This window comes from Littorina saxatilis, linkage group LG4, assembly GCF_037325665.1.
Source record: "Littorina saxatilis isolate snail1 linkage group LG4, US_GU_Lsax_2.0, whole genome shotgun sequence".
NCBI lineage: Eukaryota > Metazoa > Mollusca > Gastropoda > Littorinimorpha > Littorinidae > Littorina > Littorina saxatilis.
In genome coordinates, this window is record NC_090248.1 from 27,398,339 (window position 1) to 27,414,339 (window position 16,001).

Genomic DNA, 16,001 nt, shown 5'->3' on the forward strand with positions numbered 1-16,001 from the left:
AGACCGACTGACACATCAATACCAAGATAAACGAATAGACACAAACGTGCAGGCAAGCCAACAAACAGACACTCACAGACGATAATTTTCAAACTTAGAAAACAACAACAACAACAACAACAACAACAACAACAACAACAACAACAACAACAACAACAACAACAACAACAACAACCACAACCACTCGCCATATTTAAGTGCTGGCGAGACACAACCATAGTTTATACCCGACTACCCACCAACTGTCCTGCATTTCAAATTCATTTTTTATAAAGTTATTCAAAGGAACCGACAGCAATGAAAGTCACGCACGTAGGCCTATTAACATTTCATGCTGGAGATTTAGGTCATGACATTTCTGCGTTGGTATAATAATAATAATAATAATAATAATAATAATAATAATAATAATAATAATAATAATAATAATAATAATAATAATAATAATAATAATAATAAATAAATGAGCATTTATATAGCGCAACATCATAACTTTACAATTATGCTCTTTGCGCTTGACACATTTAAAATTAAAACACAGTTATACAAGCATTTACATCTACATTCATAGTCAGCAATGCTTAATTAAAAGCATACACCATCAAACATACATTACAAAAGATTCTTCCACTAACTAAAACTGTTGTGTGTCGCAGTCAAAATACAGACGGACGACCGACGAATGCTTATAACTGATAACAGCATACACACACCATCGCTGTGAAATAAATGGCGTGTTGCACAGTTGAAAGTAACCCAGTCATGCACAGGTAGAGAAATATTTTTGTCATAAGCTCATCTAAAAGTAAGACAACGGCATACGTAACTGAAATGAGTCGTCATAAATATGAAAGTGCGCGTGTCCGTGCAGTCATGAAACGCACCGACATACAGGTAGGCATTCAGATAGGAATACTGACAGACTTGCATGCCGATGAGACACACGTTCACACACAAACACACACGCACGCACCAAGGGACGAACGCACGCACGCAAAGCGGACGACCACACACACACACACACACACACACACACACACACACACACACACACACACACACACACACACACACAGCCGGATATGACGTCATCAAAGGTATTTATCGAAAAAAAGAAAAAAACGTCCGGGGATATCATTCCCAGGAACTCTCATGTCAAATTTCATAAAGATCGGTCCAGTAGTTTGGTCTGAATCGCTCTAGACACACACACGCACAGACAGACACTCACACACACACACACACACACACACACACACACACACACACACACACACACACACACATACACCACGACCCTCGTCTCGATTCCCCCTCTATGTTAAAACATTTAGTCAAAACTTGACTAAATGTAAAAACGACTACAATAACATCAACATCACCACCACCACCACAACCGCCACCACCATAACAAAACAACATCAACAACAACAAAACAATACCAACCTTTTAAGTCGCGTTTTTCTTCAAACACAGTCTCCGTCACTTCGGATAAGGTAGTTTAAAAAGAAACTGCTCTCTTTGCGAAAGCTACCCAGAATGAACACAACACCAACCAAGCTGGCAGGCACACACCCAGAATTATCCACACACAAAAAAGGAATCCACCCGTTACGGGTCACTTGCCAACACAGCAACGGAATAGTCTATATAGACCTATATAGTCTACCCCCCCATATTCGTGTAACTGGACACACCTGTATAAATGTATATCCCCCTGGCCTAACACATACACACACAGGTACGCTTTATATACACACGCCGGTCGCTTCCTGGCAAACTGATAGTCCTATTATTTTACGGGAGACGGCCGGGACACTAGTGCGTGGTGGAGCGACACTGTCGATTCTACCTGAGGAAACTGGGGGCCCGACAGAGAGATAAAGGCGATCGCTTGGAGTTTCTCGATCAATAAAACGTCTGTACACACACAAAGCAGGAGTTAGAGTGTGAGGGCGCTTGCACAATTCAGGGGCGGGGGGGGGGGGGGGGGGGACGGAGGGGGGGGGGGGGGGGGGCGGAGGGGGGGAGGAGGGAGGGGGGGGGGGGCTACTATGCACACTTGAATCAGTGACAGGGATACCTGCGACGAAAGGACACCATTTGGGCCAGCCAAAAGCGTCCCTACATTGGAGGTGACCTTGTTATGACAGGTATATCTTGGAGGTAAATATCAAGAGCAGTGTCCCAAATTAACTATCCCCGTCAACAACCCGCAAAGTACATAATATAGTTATGGCATTTGAACATTAGAATAATGAAGTGTACGAGTTGAATCTAATTTCAAAGTCACAGTGAACGGATTTCAACCGTAATATTTAACCTCATTTTCAACTACCTGACACTGCTCTCTCCGTCTGAAAATGTGACAGAGCACCTTGAATCAAGTTAGCTTTCCTGAATTTGAGACATTGTTCTTGCATTTGACCTATAATGGTAAATATAACATACAAAGGGACAAGATAAGGTGTCCGTTATTGTGGAATGGCCTGTCATCGAGGGGAGTCTAACATCGCGGGTAGCTCTGTGTGCAGAGCATATCAAATTGCAATGAATCAATTCGTGGGGGCATTATTGTGTCAACGACAGATGTCGGAATGTGTGCAGTGTTGAAAGGCGTTTTATTTATCGTTGAATACTGTGATGTGTTTGTACCTTTTTATTTTTAGGCATCTTTTCCAACCGGGATCTCCGATCAGGTTTTTAATGATCAGTCCAGCGTTAATCGATCGAAAAGATGTAATGAGCAGTATGAAAATACAGATTGTCAACATGCGCCTGGAGTCTGAACATGCTGGAGCATAATTATACGCGTTCTGGTATTGTTTGTTTTACAAGAGGACCTATCTTTTCTTTTGCACACACAGACACAGAAAGACATAGACACAAAGACACAGACGCAGACAGACAGACAAACAAACAGAGAAAGAGACAGAGACACAGCGAGACAGAAACACACACACACACATAAACACACAGACAGACATAAAACACACACACACGCGCGCGCGCACGCACGCACGCACACACTCACGTACACACACACACACACACACACAAACACACACACAAACACACAACCCCCCACTCATACACACATACAAACACACACACACTAACACACACACACACACACACACACACGGAGCAAACTTGAGACAACACACCTTTTGAATGTTTTTCCCCCCCTCATACATCAATATGGAGGAATAAGAGACAGTCAACAGATACCAGTTTTACATTCGACTATGAAAAGCATCAGGAACCTGTGCAGTCTTTATTGAATTCGACCCAGTGGCTAATTAAACGCCAACAATAAAGTGTCTGGAAAAAAACCCCAGCACACACAACTTTATTGATCCGGTTTCAGTGACAAATTTAACACGCTCGCCCAAAGATGACGTACCGGGCTTCCGGCTTTGAAGCAAGCAAATTATTTGACCACTGAATACTTTTGTGCGCTCAAATATGGATGGACGCCTGACTGACCACAGCAACGTTCGATCAGTGATGCTTGACTGAACATCCTTAGTTGATCCCCTCCGGACTGTATGTTGAGGTAGGATTGATCTGTTGGGGGAGGAGTGGAAGGAGAGAGAGGGGGGGGGGGGGGGAGGGACTGACAGGACGGGGGGCGGGGGATGAAGGGAGGATAAGTAAGTTGTGTGTGTGTGTGTGTGTGTGTGTGTGTGTGTGTGTGTGTGCGTGTGTTTAACATCCTTGACGGAGACCGAGAGTGTGTATTTTTTGTGCTGGTGTGCTTGTTTGTTAATCTATTCTTCGGTCTATGTAAGTATGATTGCGCGGTCATATTTGTATTGCCAGTATGGACAGCGTGTTGTCTCGCAAAAGTCAGCTTGCGAAATCTACCTCTAGTGACTATAGCTCGTCCTTCTGAACACAAAGTTAAAGATTAGATTCAGTATTTCACGAGTCCCTCGAGCCTTCCCGGACACATGATTAAGCTAATACAATCGATGATATCAAGGAGCAAATTAAGCGGGAATAAATGTGACCCTCCACCACGAAATGAGTCGCATGTCACCTCGCGCGGTTCTGCGCCAGGCTTGATATAAGTCCGGAGAGTGTCTGGTAACAGTGTGAGGGTCACCTTAGTCACAGGCTTATAACTCAAACATTTTTCGCTCTTTTCTAAAACGGGTTTCACCACTGGATAGAGCATAAAAAACTCTGTAGGAAAATGTAAAAAATATGAAAATCATGCAAAGGTGACATGCGACTCATTCCGTGGTGGAGGGTCACAAATATCTTTCTGTTGACGCTTAGGTCTGCTGATTTTAGATTTTAAAATGAAGCCTACTGTACACGAAGAAGCACGACATGCAGCCCTGAGGGGAATACAAAGGGCTGCTACAAAATCAATCTAGTGGTGTTGTTTTAATGGCTTACACTTTCGCGACGGGACACTGATAAATCAGTACCAGCGCTGACACGCCCATGGACGGGAAGCGCATTTTTCAGTACCAGCCATAGAGGGTACACGACTCGTGATTGCTTCCCGGTTTTTGAAGCTTGCAAATAAATTGAGTTGTTTCCCTTGATACACTTGGCGTCCCCTTCTGCCATTTGCAAATCCGCCTGATTTGTGTGCGTTTTTGAGGAAAAAAATGAATCAAAGGCGAGCCTTGTCTCGGGAGGAGATTCTCCGGATGTTGGACCTAGAGGATCCCGTAGAGCATGATTCGGACGTATCGTTTTCGCCTCACGAAAGCGATACAAGCAGTGAAAGTGAGGAAGAAACAGTCCCGTTGTTGCTAGTATGAGTCGGCAAACTACACGTGGTTGGCGGTGATACTGCTAGACGAACATGTATCTCGGAATCGTGCAGGAGCTATGGGGGCGTGGCAGCACTGATAACAATGGATGGCTGGAGCCTTCAAATCCTTTTGGAATTGTTCATAGGTGTACAGTTGGTACTTTGTTGTGAAAATGTGACTTATATTCAATATGGATTACCTAGACATCATTTGGTGAGTGTTAGATCTACAGTTTTTTTTCATTTGAGTCAGGATGCTGTGAGTGAATGCGTGATTTGCTTGTTTTTTTCTTTGTACTGTCTCCTTATTTCTGTGTACAATGTTAACAATATTTCAGCTAATTCATAGGTTTTACACCTTGTTTGGTTATAACATTATTTATAATACTTTCTGTTAAAAAATAACTTTAAAAAAAAGCAGTAGAAAATAAAACACACACAAAAAAACGTTAAAAATTACAAATTATCCCCCTTTCACCCCCCTTTCACCCCCCTTTGCTAAAACAAATCGCGTGACAAACTTATAAATAGCACGACTGAACTGGGCATCCATTTTTGAATTAGTACACAAAATTTGGTGGTGATTGGACTTAATTCAAGCTTGCTAGACAGATTTCTTTACAGTTACTGATTTTTGGGAAGTTTCTTGGTGGCAAGCTTGGGCAGGCAGGACGTAAACGCCGTGGCAGTGCTAGTCACAATAGTGTTAATTGATTTTGCAGAGTCGTCAGAGGCAAATTGATTTAAAAGAGAGAGAGAGAGAGAGAGAGAGAGAGAGAGAGAGAGAGACAGAGAGAGAGACAGAGAGACAGAGGAAGAGAGAGACAGAGGGGGAGAGAGAGAGAGAGAGAGAGAGAGAGAGAGAGAGAGAGAGAGAGACAGACAGACAGACAGACCGACAGACCGAAAGACAGACAGACAGACCGACAGACAGACAAACAGGCAGGGCAGGCAGACAGCCCGTGACAGAGAAACTGAAAGTAACAGAGACAGAGAAACTGAAAGTAACAGAGACAAAGACCGAGAGAGTGTGTGCTCGTATCTAAACTGCATGTGTGTGTGTATACGTGTGTATATGTGTGTGTGTGTGTGTGTATATATATATAAATATGTATATATCTTTAAAAGTACAAGCGATCGAGTGCACATTTTGGCATTTTTCAATCAATCAATCAATGAGGCTTATATCGCGCATATTCCGTGGGTACAGTTCTAGGCGCTCAGCAGTGATGCCGTGTGAGATGAAATTTTATACGGCCAGTAATTGCAGCCATTTCGGCGCATATTTACCTTTCACGGCCTATTATTCCAAGTCACACGGGTATAGGTAGACAATTATTAACTGTGCCAAAGCAATTTTGCCAGGAAAGACCCTTTTGTCAATCGTGGGATCTTTAACGTGCACACCCAATGTAGTGTACACGGGGGGGAGTTCGGACACCGAAGAGAGTCTGCACACAAAGTTGACTCTGAAATAAATTTCCGCCGAACCTGGGATCGAACTCACGCTGACAGCGGCCAACTGAATACAAATCCAGCGCGCTACCAACTGAGCTATATCTGAGCTATTTTTAGCAGCGCTCTCATTATAAATTTCTATTATATATGTTTGTGTGTGTGTGTGTGGTGTGTGTGTGTGTGTGTGTGTGTGTGTGTGTGGTGTGTGTGTGTGGTGTGTGTGTGTGTGTGGTGTGTGTGTGTGTGTGGTGTGTGTGTGTGTGTGTGTGTGTGTGTGTGTGGTGTGTGTGTGTGTGTGTGTGTGTGTGTGTGTGTGTGTGTGTGTGTGTGTTCGTTTGTCTATTTGTCTTTGTATGTTCGTGTGTATGTGTCTATGTCTCTTTTCCCTTCTTAAAGGCATATGTACGCGCTCCCGTGTTTACAAAGTGTAGTTTGCCCATAATCGATGTCAAACGCACCATAAGACCATGTAATGACGATATGTCGCCATGCGCGGACCATATACATGCATTACAGCTTGTTTTAGAGTCTCAAAAACTTTGGATGTAAACAAAGACGCGGAGATATTTCCCTTGCGTCAACGCTACCTCTGTTGGCAAATCTATAAATAGGACGATCCAGATCAAAATGAAAATTAACATATCTCAACATTGAAGGGGTCCTAGACCACAATATTTTGCAGGGAACTTAATTTAGCATGTCTCCAGCTGTTGGTAAAGCAATTAGCGTGTATAGTCATCGAGTACATATGGCTTTAAGTGTATTTGTGCATGACACGTTATCGCTGGCAAGCCCTCGCCACAACAACACACCTTTTGACTTTACAGGTGAAAATAACAGGTGTGATACGTACACGTACAGAGTAAATCTTTTACTGGATTTTTATTCAACATGCTGGAAGTCTGGCCTGATTCCCACAGCTTGGAAAGAGGCTGTTGTGATCCCCATTTTAAAGCCTGGAAAACCAAGAGCTGACCCTTCCAACTGGCGCCCTATATCTCTGACCTCCCATCTGAGCAAAATCTATGAAAGAATACTAAAATCCAGACTAGAAGATGAAATGGAAAGAAAAAAGGTAATACCCCTGTGCCTAGCCGGTTTCCGTCGAGGCAGGGGTGTCTCGGATCACATTGTAAAACTGTCCTCCAAAATTAAGAAAGCTCTCTCACGCAAGAAGTCTCTCCTTGCTGTCTTTTTTGACATCAAAAAAGCCTACGATACAGTATGGCACCAACGATTGTTGTTCAAATTGAAGCAATTAGGCATCAGTTGTAATATGTTTCAATACATAAAAAGCTTTCTACTGAACAGATCCTTTCAAACTGATTATAAAGGTGCCAAATCATCCACTCGCAAAGTTGACATGGGAGTGCCACAGGGCTCAGTAATAGCACCACTGCTTTTTAGCATCATGCTGCATGACATATCGACAGTTAAAACACATGGAGCCGAACTGACGCTTTATGCGGATGATATTGCTCTGTGCAAAGAGTATCAGAACCAAACCTATAAAACAGAACACAAATTCTCTCAGTGGCAAACAGCTATAGATAACATTGCGAACTATATGCGGGAGAATGGCTTCACTCTCTCTTCCGAGAAAACTGTATTCGTTGTCTTTACAAACCGAAAACTGGAAGATCGAGAAAAGATACAGTTCTCACTAGATAAATCTGTTGTCTCACCCAGTCAGCAGGTGAAATATCTGGGCGTACTTTTCACCTCAAATGAACTATGGACTGCTCATTTAAAGTATCTTTTAAGCAAAGCAAATAAGACCATCAACCTTCTTAAAATACTGGCTGCCCAACCATGGGCAAAGTGCCCAGTTATTCTAACAAACATCACCAGAGCTCTTATAAGATCAAGACTATCATATGGACAGGAGGCCTACTTCTCGTCGGCTCGAACATGGCTTGATAAGCTACAGTCAGCGGAATGTCGTGCCCTTCGGCTTGCCCTCGGACACCCAAGTCATTCAAAGCAGGCCATTGTATACCACCAAGCAGGATTCCTCCCTCTTGACATGTGGTGGCGTAAGCGCTGCGCAGATTACAATGTTCGAGCCAACACAGTGCAAAACTCAACAAAAGAGGAGCTACAACCGCATTACAATCATGTCCAAAACAAAAAGGCCCACTTTGGCACTACTTTCTCCTCACTGGCTCAATTCAATGCTTCACTCTTTAGTGAAATCAGTGTCGACCCAAATGATGTGGCCAAAAACCCCATATCTCGTGATCCCTCATGGACAATGAAAGAAATGAATTTTGACACAGAATATTGCACAGCTACAAAGGATGATCAGTTATTACTCAGGATACAAGCCCTTGAGCACATTGATACTGTATACAAAGGCCATGTTCATGTTTACACAGACGGGTCAGTGTTGGATGACAAGAAGGCTGGCGCAGCTTTTGTAATCCCCAGCGATGACATGACTGGGAAATTTAAACTGTGCAACAGAAACTCGATCTTCTCAGCTGAGCTCCTTGCCATCTGCATGTCGCTTGTTCATCTCAATCTCAAGAACACTCCTCCTCAAAAGATAGCTATATTCTCTGACTCCAAAGCAGCCATTGAAGCATTAAGATCTAACAAAAGATCAAAAAGACATGATCTTGTCATTGCCATAAAGGAGCTGGCAAATAAAATTATAAAAAAAGGAAGCGAGATTAACCTGGTCTGGTGTCCAGCACACGTGAACGTGCCTGGCAACGAGAAAGCGGACAAAGCCGCTAAAGAAGCTGCCCAAGGCACAAGCGCCTCCGAGGTAGACCTGCCATTGTCTGCTTCTGAGATCAGTAGCCTTACAGACTCTCTTCTCTGGAGAGAATGGAGGAACAAATATTTGCACAAGGCTGTAAGCTCTGGCTGGCTCATTCGGGAAGCCCCATCAAAACAGATGAACACCTATAATGCATGCCCACGTGTAATAAAAAGGATTAACCGCCTAAGGGCAGAAGCTGGGAATTACCAATTTCTAGAGCTTAAATGCACCTGTCAATCCGACCTCACCATTGCTCATTTGACTTTGGAGTGTGATTTGAACTCATGCCACTTTCAACCCCTGACTCAGTTTATAAACTCAAATAGAAATATTCTGCCAAATACCTCAAAGGAAAAAATTAAGCTATCTTTTAAGTTTTAATAAAGACCTTGGGTGGTAAGGTCCCAAACTTATCGCTGGACTTATGCACACGCACCCGATTGGTCCCTGGATATGAAGAGACATTGCTGCGGCTGACGCCATTGCTTCTCATACAGCTACTATATATTTTTATCAGAACTTTTAAAAATACCATTTTATATCCAAGTATCTCTTAACACCATTTTTAATTAGATGAGCGAGAGTGTGCGGGGGGCGGGAGGGTGGTGAACCACTGTACATAAAGGGAAAGTTTGTGTGCGTGCCTGTGTGTGTTCTTAATCTAAGACAAATGTCGCCAATGTTTTTACAGAGTGACGTTAAATAAACGATTTTATCATCAGAGTACGCTATAGTACAATACTCCTGCTGTTGTCACTGCAGAGCCACAATAAGCTTCGGTGTCCATAATACTGCTACTGAACTTTTGCGAAGTGACAGCAATATAATTATGCCAATTACACGGGCAGAAGACTGACATGACTCGTTTTTCGAAGAAGACATATTAGGGGAACAACAGTACTGAAGGAGTTAAAACACACAAGATCCTATGAGAAGTTGAACACAGCAAATGTGATAACCAGATACACATTGTATTTTAAGATGTTACCCGTTGAAAGGACTGGCTGACTTGACTGGCTAACTTGACTTGCTGGTTGACTGACTGGTTGACTGGCTGGCTGGTTGATTGTTTGACTGACTGACTGACGGATTGACTGGTGGACTGACTGGTTGACTGACTGGCTGACTGACTGATTGACTGACTGACTGACTGGTTGACTGACTGGCTGACTGGCTGACTGACTGACTGACTGGTTGACTGACTGGTTGACTGATTAACTGGTTGACTTACTGACTGGTTAATGGGCGGAGTGGCTATAACTGATCTACTAAAACGGACGCAGATTTAGTTGACTAGCTTTCCGTGCAGAAAGTGCTTTGACTTTTGTTTGCTGTTATGGCGAAAGATAAACATTAACGCAACTCACCAAAACCTTCCGTTCTCTCGCCAGCACTCCTTGCCAAAAAGAAAAAAAATCTCTGAAGTACAAGCAGACGGTAAGCTTCTACTTCCTCGTATTTTTTTGTATTTTTTTTACTACAGAAAGAAAGGATGAAAGGAGGAATGTGAATACGCCAGATGTGTGAGTGTACAAACACGTCAAAACATAAGGGCATGATTGTGCCAATATCTGACAATAAGCATTCAGTACATTCAATACGTGTATGGCACTGAGTCATCGATGGGTCTTTGCTTATGTCAGATATTTCTTACTCAATAAAAGTAGGTCGACACTAAATCATCCATTGATCTTCTTTTCAATGAGTTATTCCTTCCCAATAGAAGCACTTTAGTAACGATTTCAAAGGCAGAGAGGCCGCGTTTAGCCTGTGGCTTTTACAGTCAATTATTGTGTTTATGTGTTCAAGTGTCCTACGTCTCCGTGATAAAAGAACACACGCCTCTCACAAAAGAAGCTGTCAACTGACGTCATTCAAATTCTGTGTGTAAAGTAGTCTGTTCATATCAGTGATAGGTTTCCTCATCGTGTTCAGCCGAGCGAAGCGCTATAAAAGCGTCAAACCCGATCTCATCTATGAATAATGTTGCTCTTTCTTGTCGCGTTTTGAAATGAAATGTAGTTTGGTGTTGGTGGTGATGGTGGTGGGGGCGGGAGGGGGGAGGGGTTACGGCGGGGGGGGGGGGGGGAGGTTACTGAGGAGGAGATGTGGGAGCGGAAAGTTGGAAAAGCTAATACCCCCATTTCACACAACAGTTCTAGGTCCCGTTCCCGCACCGACCAAGGAACGGTGCGGGCACGGGAGGGATCGGGAGGGAACTGCAATGGAACGTAAATGATCGTTAGCGGAACGGCTTTAAACGGTAGGGTCGGTAGGGACGGTTGAGTTTGGGCTGCATGCTCAAAATGTTAGCCGTTCCCCTCCCGATCAGAATGAACGGTAATGGAACCTTAACCCATCGGTAGCTTGTCATTCCTGTACCTTGTCATTCCTGTACCTTACCATTCCTGTACCTTACCATTCCTGTACCTTACCATTCCTGTACCTTACCATTCCTGTACCTTGCCATTCCTGTACCTTACCATTCCTGTACCTTGTCATTCCTGTACCTTACTATTCCTGTACCTTACCATTCTTGTACCTTGCCATTCCTGTACCTTACCATTCCTGTACCTTACCTTACCATTCCTGTACCTTACCATTCCTGTACCTTACCATTCCTGTACCTTGCCATTCCTGTACCTTACCATTCCTGTACCTTACCATTCCTGTGCATTACCATTCCTGTACCTTACCATTCCTGTACCTTGCCATTCCTGTACCTTACCATTCCTGTACCTTACCATTCCTGTACCTTGCCATTCCTGTACCTTACCATTCCTGTACCTTACCATTCCTGTGTATAACTCTTGATTTGGGAACGTTAGTATTGTATTTAGTTTTTGGGATTTCTCATTGTTAGTTACCATGGAAACACACTCTAGATATAGAGCAGTTCGTTGGCATTGTTGCAGGAAGTGATTGTAAAGCTTAAAACGCCATTACGTTAATGAGGTCATTGCAAAGGGGTATCATTTGTCATACCTTGATGATTCCGCAACGGGATTGCATTTTGCATGAGTCTGTTTTTTTTCTGCGCGAATTACTTGTTACGGTCATCGTGCTGGTGTACTCGAATCTCTGCCTGCCAAGCCGTCGCACTCTTTCCGTGTCTTTCTATGTCTGTCTATCTGCTTGTGTGTGTGTGTGTGTGTGTGTGTGTGTGTGTGTGTGTGTGTGTGTGTGTGTGTGTTTGTGTGTGTGTTTGTGTGTGTGTGTGTGTGTGTGTGTGTAAGTAAGTGTGTGTGTGTGTGTGTGTGTGTGTGTGTGTAGTGTGTGTGTGTGTGTGTGTGTGTGTGTGCGTGCGTTCGTCTCTCTCTCTCTCTCTCTCTCTCTCTCTCTCTCTCTCTCTCTCTCTCTCTCTCTCTCTCTCTCTCTATCTCTTTGTGTGACTATAATTGATAACTGTGCAGATACTATTGCTGTTATTTTAACCACGATTGTAAGGGGCTGTGGCCTTAGAAAATTAAACATTTGTTCTTGTTCTTGTTCTTGTTCTTGTTCTCTCTCTCTCTCTCTTTTTCTGTTGTGCCGTATGTATCCTTGTCGGTGGGTATACCCATGCAGACATATCTTTCTAACTACACCTGTGTAAGTCAGAGCGCACGGCATTTCACAAAACTCCACACAACGCTCCTCGACAAATAGGAGTAATCAATCACTTGACCTGCAGTCCACCTCGTAGTACTCGTATAATATGGTTTTAAGTACTCCACTTGATTTACTCTCTAGCACTTCACACATCATATTTCATGTCTCAGCTTGCATATGACATATTGCCCAATTCCGAACTAGCTATGAGGATAAACAGAACACGTTCAATATACCCACAAAGATATACAAATCTGGTACAATTCATGTCGTTGAATGATGTGGTGTTCCTCAGTCTGTTGATACATGTGGTGGCATTGGCCCATTCTGTTAAAGAGAACCAGCTTATCGAAATATGACGAGATTATAAAATACGAAATGAACCAGCTTATCACAAATCGAAATATGGCGAGATTATAACATACGAAATGACACAAAACAAGGCAAGATCGATATGTAGGACATACAAGACGAGATGAGACGAGTCGAGATGTGCCTAGACGATATGAGACGAGAGGATATGACGTAATTGAGACGAGATGAGCTGAGACTAGACAAGGTGGGACTTGACGAGATGAGACTAGGCAAGATGTGTTTTGACGAGATGAGTCTAGACGAATGGAATTTGACGAGAGAGAGAGAGAGAGAGAGAGAGAGAGAGAGAGAGAGAGAGAGCAGGAGAGAGAAATAGAAAGAGAGACAGACAGACAGACAGACAGACAGACAGACAGACAGACAAGAAGCAGAGAAACAAACAGCAAAAAAGGTTAAACAAATTACAAATATAAGCTGAGGAAGAAAAAGAAGAACAATTAAACAAACAAACAAACAAACAAACAAATAAACAAACAAACAAAACAGTTTTAACATTTTCACGCACGTTTTACCTTCTGTATTGCTTTTTCTAAATTTAGCTACCTTCAAACTCGGACTAAGAGGTGGACCCAAGCCCGAACATTAGTTAACAAGGTTTGTTGATTAAAGGGAAAGTTCCCAGAGGGCACATCATTAGCGGAGTCACCATTAGGCTAGTTGAGCCATAGAGTATTTGCAAATGGAAGACACTTCATTCGTTGATTTCGACGATTGAAGAACGAGTTTCCTAAATTAGAATTGCTGCGACGTAAATAAAATCGTTAAAGGTTAAATCGGTACTATACGTGTTTATAAGTAGGCTACTCTCTGGAACTGCGATGGAAGCTGAACTTTTTAAATGCAGGCTAATGCAGTTTTACACACACGCACACACACACGCGCACACGCGCACGCACGCACACAACCACACACACTTACAAACACGCTTACAAACACACACCCACACACACACACACACACGCACGCACGCACGCACGCACACACGCACACACACACACACACACACACACACACACACATACACACACACACGCACTTTCGTGTGATGCGCTATACATTTCTTTTGCACCAATTTCTTCCTTTTCTGATTTTCCCGTTTTCTTTTTTTTCCTCCTACTTCTTTCTTTCCTTTCTTGTTGAACTACCTGCCGTAATTTTTTTTGGTTTGTTACATAAAATCAAGTTTTGACTAAATGTTTTAACATAGAGGGGGAATCGAGACGAGGGTCGTGGTGTATGTGTGTGTGTGTGTGTGTGTGTGTATGTGTGTGTGTCTGTGTATGTGTGTGTGTGTGTGTGTGAGTGTGTGAGTGTGTGTGTGTGTGTGTGTGTGTATGTGTGTGTGTCTGTGTATGTGTGTAGAGCGATTCAGACTAAACTACTGGACCGATCTTTATGAAATTTGACATGAGAGTTCCTGGGAATGATATCCCCGGAAATTTTTTTCTTTTTTTTCGATAAATACCTTTGATGACGTCATATCCGGCTTTTTGTAAAAGTTGAGGCCGAGGCGGCACTGTCACACCCTCATTTTTCAATCAAATGTATTGAAATTTTGGCCAATCAATCTTCGACGAAGGCCGGACTTCGGTATTGCATTTCAGCATGGTGGCTTAAAAATTAATTAATGACTTTGGTCATTAAAAATCTGAACATTGTAAAAAAAATTTTTTTTTATAAAACGATCCAAATTTACGTTCATCTTATTCTGCATCATTTTCTGATTCCAAAAACATAGAAATATGTTATATTTGGATTAAAAACAAGCTCTGAAAATTAAAAATATAAAAATTATGATTAAAATTAAATTTCCGAAATCGTTTTAAAAACTATTTCATCTTATTCCTTGTCGGTTCCTAATTTCAAAAACATATAGATATGATATGTTTGGATTAAAAACACGCTCAGAAAGTTAAAACGAAGAGAGGTACAGTAAAGCGTGCTATGAATGAAGCACAGCGCAATTACCGCTACCGCGCCAAACAGGCTCGTCACTTTCACTGCCTTTTGCACTAGCGGCGGACTACGTTCAGTTTCATTCTGTGAGTTCCACAGCTTGACTAAATGTAGTAATTTCGCCTCACGCGACTTGTATTATCTTTCTTTCCTTCTTTGGTTTAATTCTTACATTTAGTCAAGTTTTGACTAAATGTTTTAACATAGAGGGGGAATCGAGACGAGGGTGGTGGTGCATGTGTGTGTGTGTGTGTGTGTGTGTGTGTGTGTGTGTGTGTGTGTGTGCGTGTGTGTGTGTGTGTGTGTGTGTCTGTGTCTGTGTGTATGTGCGTGTGTGTGTGTAGAGCGATTCAGAGTAAACTACAAGACCGATCTTTATGAAATTTTCCTGGGTGATCAGTTCCTGGGTATAATATCCCCAGCCTTTTTACATTTAGTCAAGTTTTGACTAAATGTTTTAACATAGAGAAGGGAATCGAGACGAGGGTCGTCTTTTTCATTTTTTTTGATAAATGTCTTTGATGACGTCATATCCGGCTTTTCGTGAAAGTTGAGGCGGTACTGTCACGCCCTCATTTTTCAACCAAATTGGTTGACATTTTGGTCAAGTAATCTTCGACGAAGCCCGGACTTCGGTTTTGCATTTCAGCTTGGTGGCTTAAAAATTAGTTGATGACTTTGGTCATTAAAAATCTGAAAATTGTAAAAAAAAAAATAAAAATTTATAAAACGATCCAAATTTACGTTTATCTTATTCTCCATCATTTGCTGATTCCAAAAACATATAAATATGTTATATTCGGATTAAAAACAAGCTCTGAAAATTAAATATATAAAAATTATTATCAAATTTTTTTCTCGAAATCAATTTAAAAACACTTTCATCTTATTCCTTGTCGGTTCCTGATTCCAAAAATATATAGATATGATATGTTTGGATTAAAAACACGCTCAGAAAGTTAAAACGAAGAGAGGTACGGAAAAGCGTGCTATCCTTCTCAGCGCAACGAATATCCCGCTCTTCTTGTCAATTCCACGGGCACTGCCTTTGCCACGGGCGGTGGAGTGACGATG

At 42.4% G+C, this 16,001-nt stretch overlaps 1 protein-coding gene across 1 annotated transcript in view; it reads right to left on the reverse strand.

The window, feature by feature from the left end:
• The window catches only part of LOC138964372 (prominin-1-like), a gene marked incomplete at its 3' end in the record, with an annotated part of 54,157 nt that extends 52,260 nt beyond the window's left edge, over positions 1-1,897 (reverse strand). Inside the window, 1 exon segment of the mRNA XM_070336312.1 lies at positions 1,447-1,897.
• Between the last annotated feature and the right edge of the window lie 14,104 nt (positions 1,898-16,001).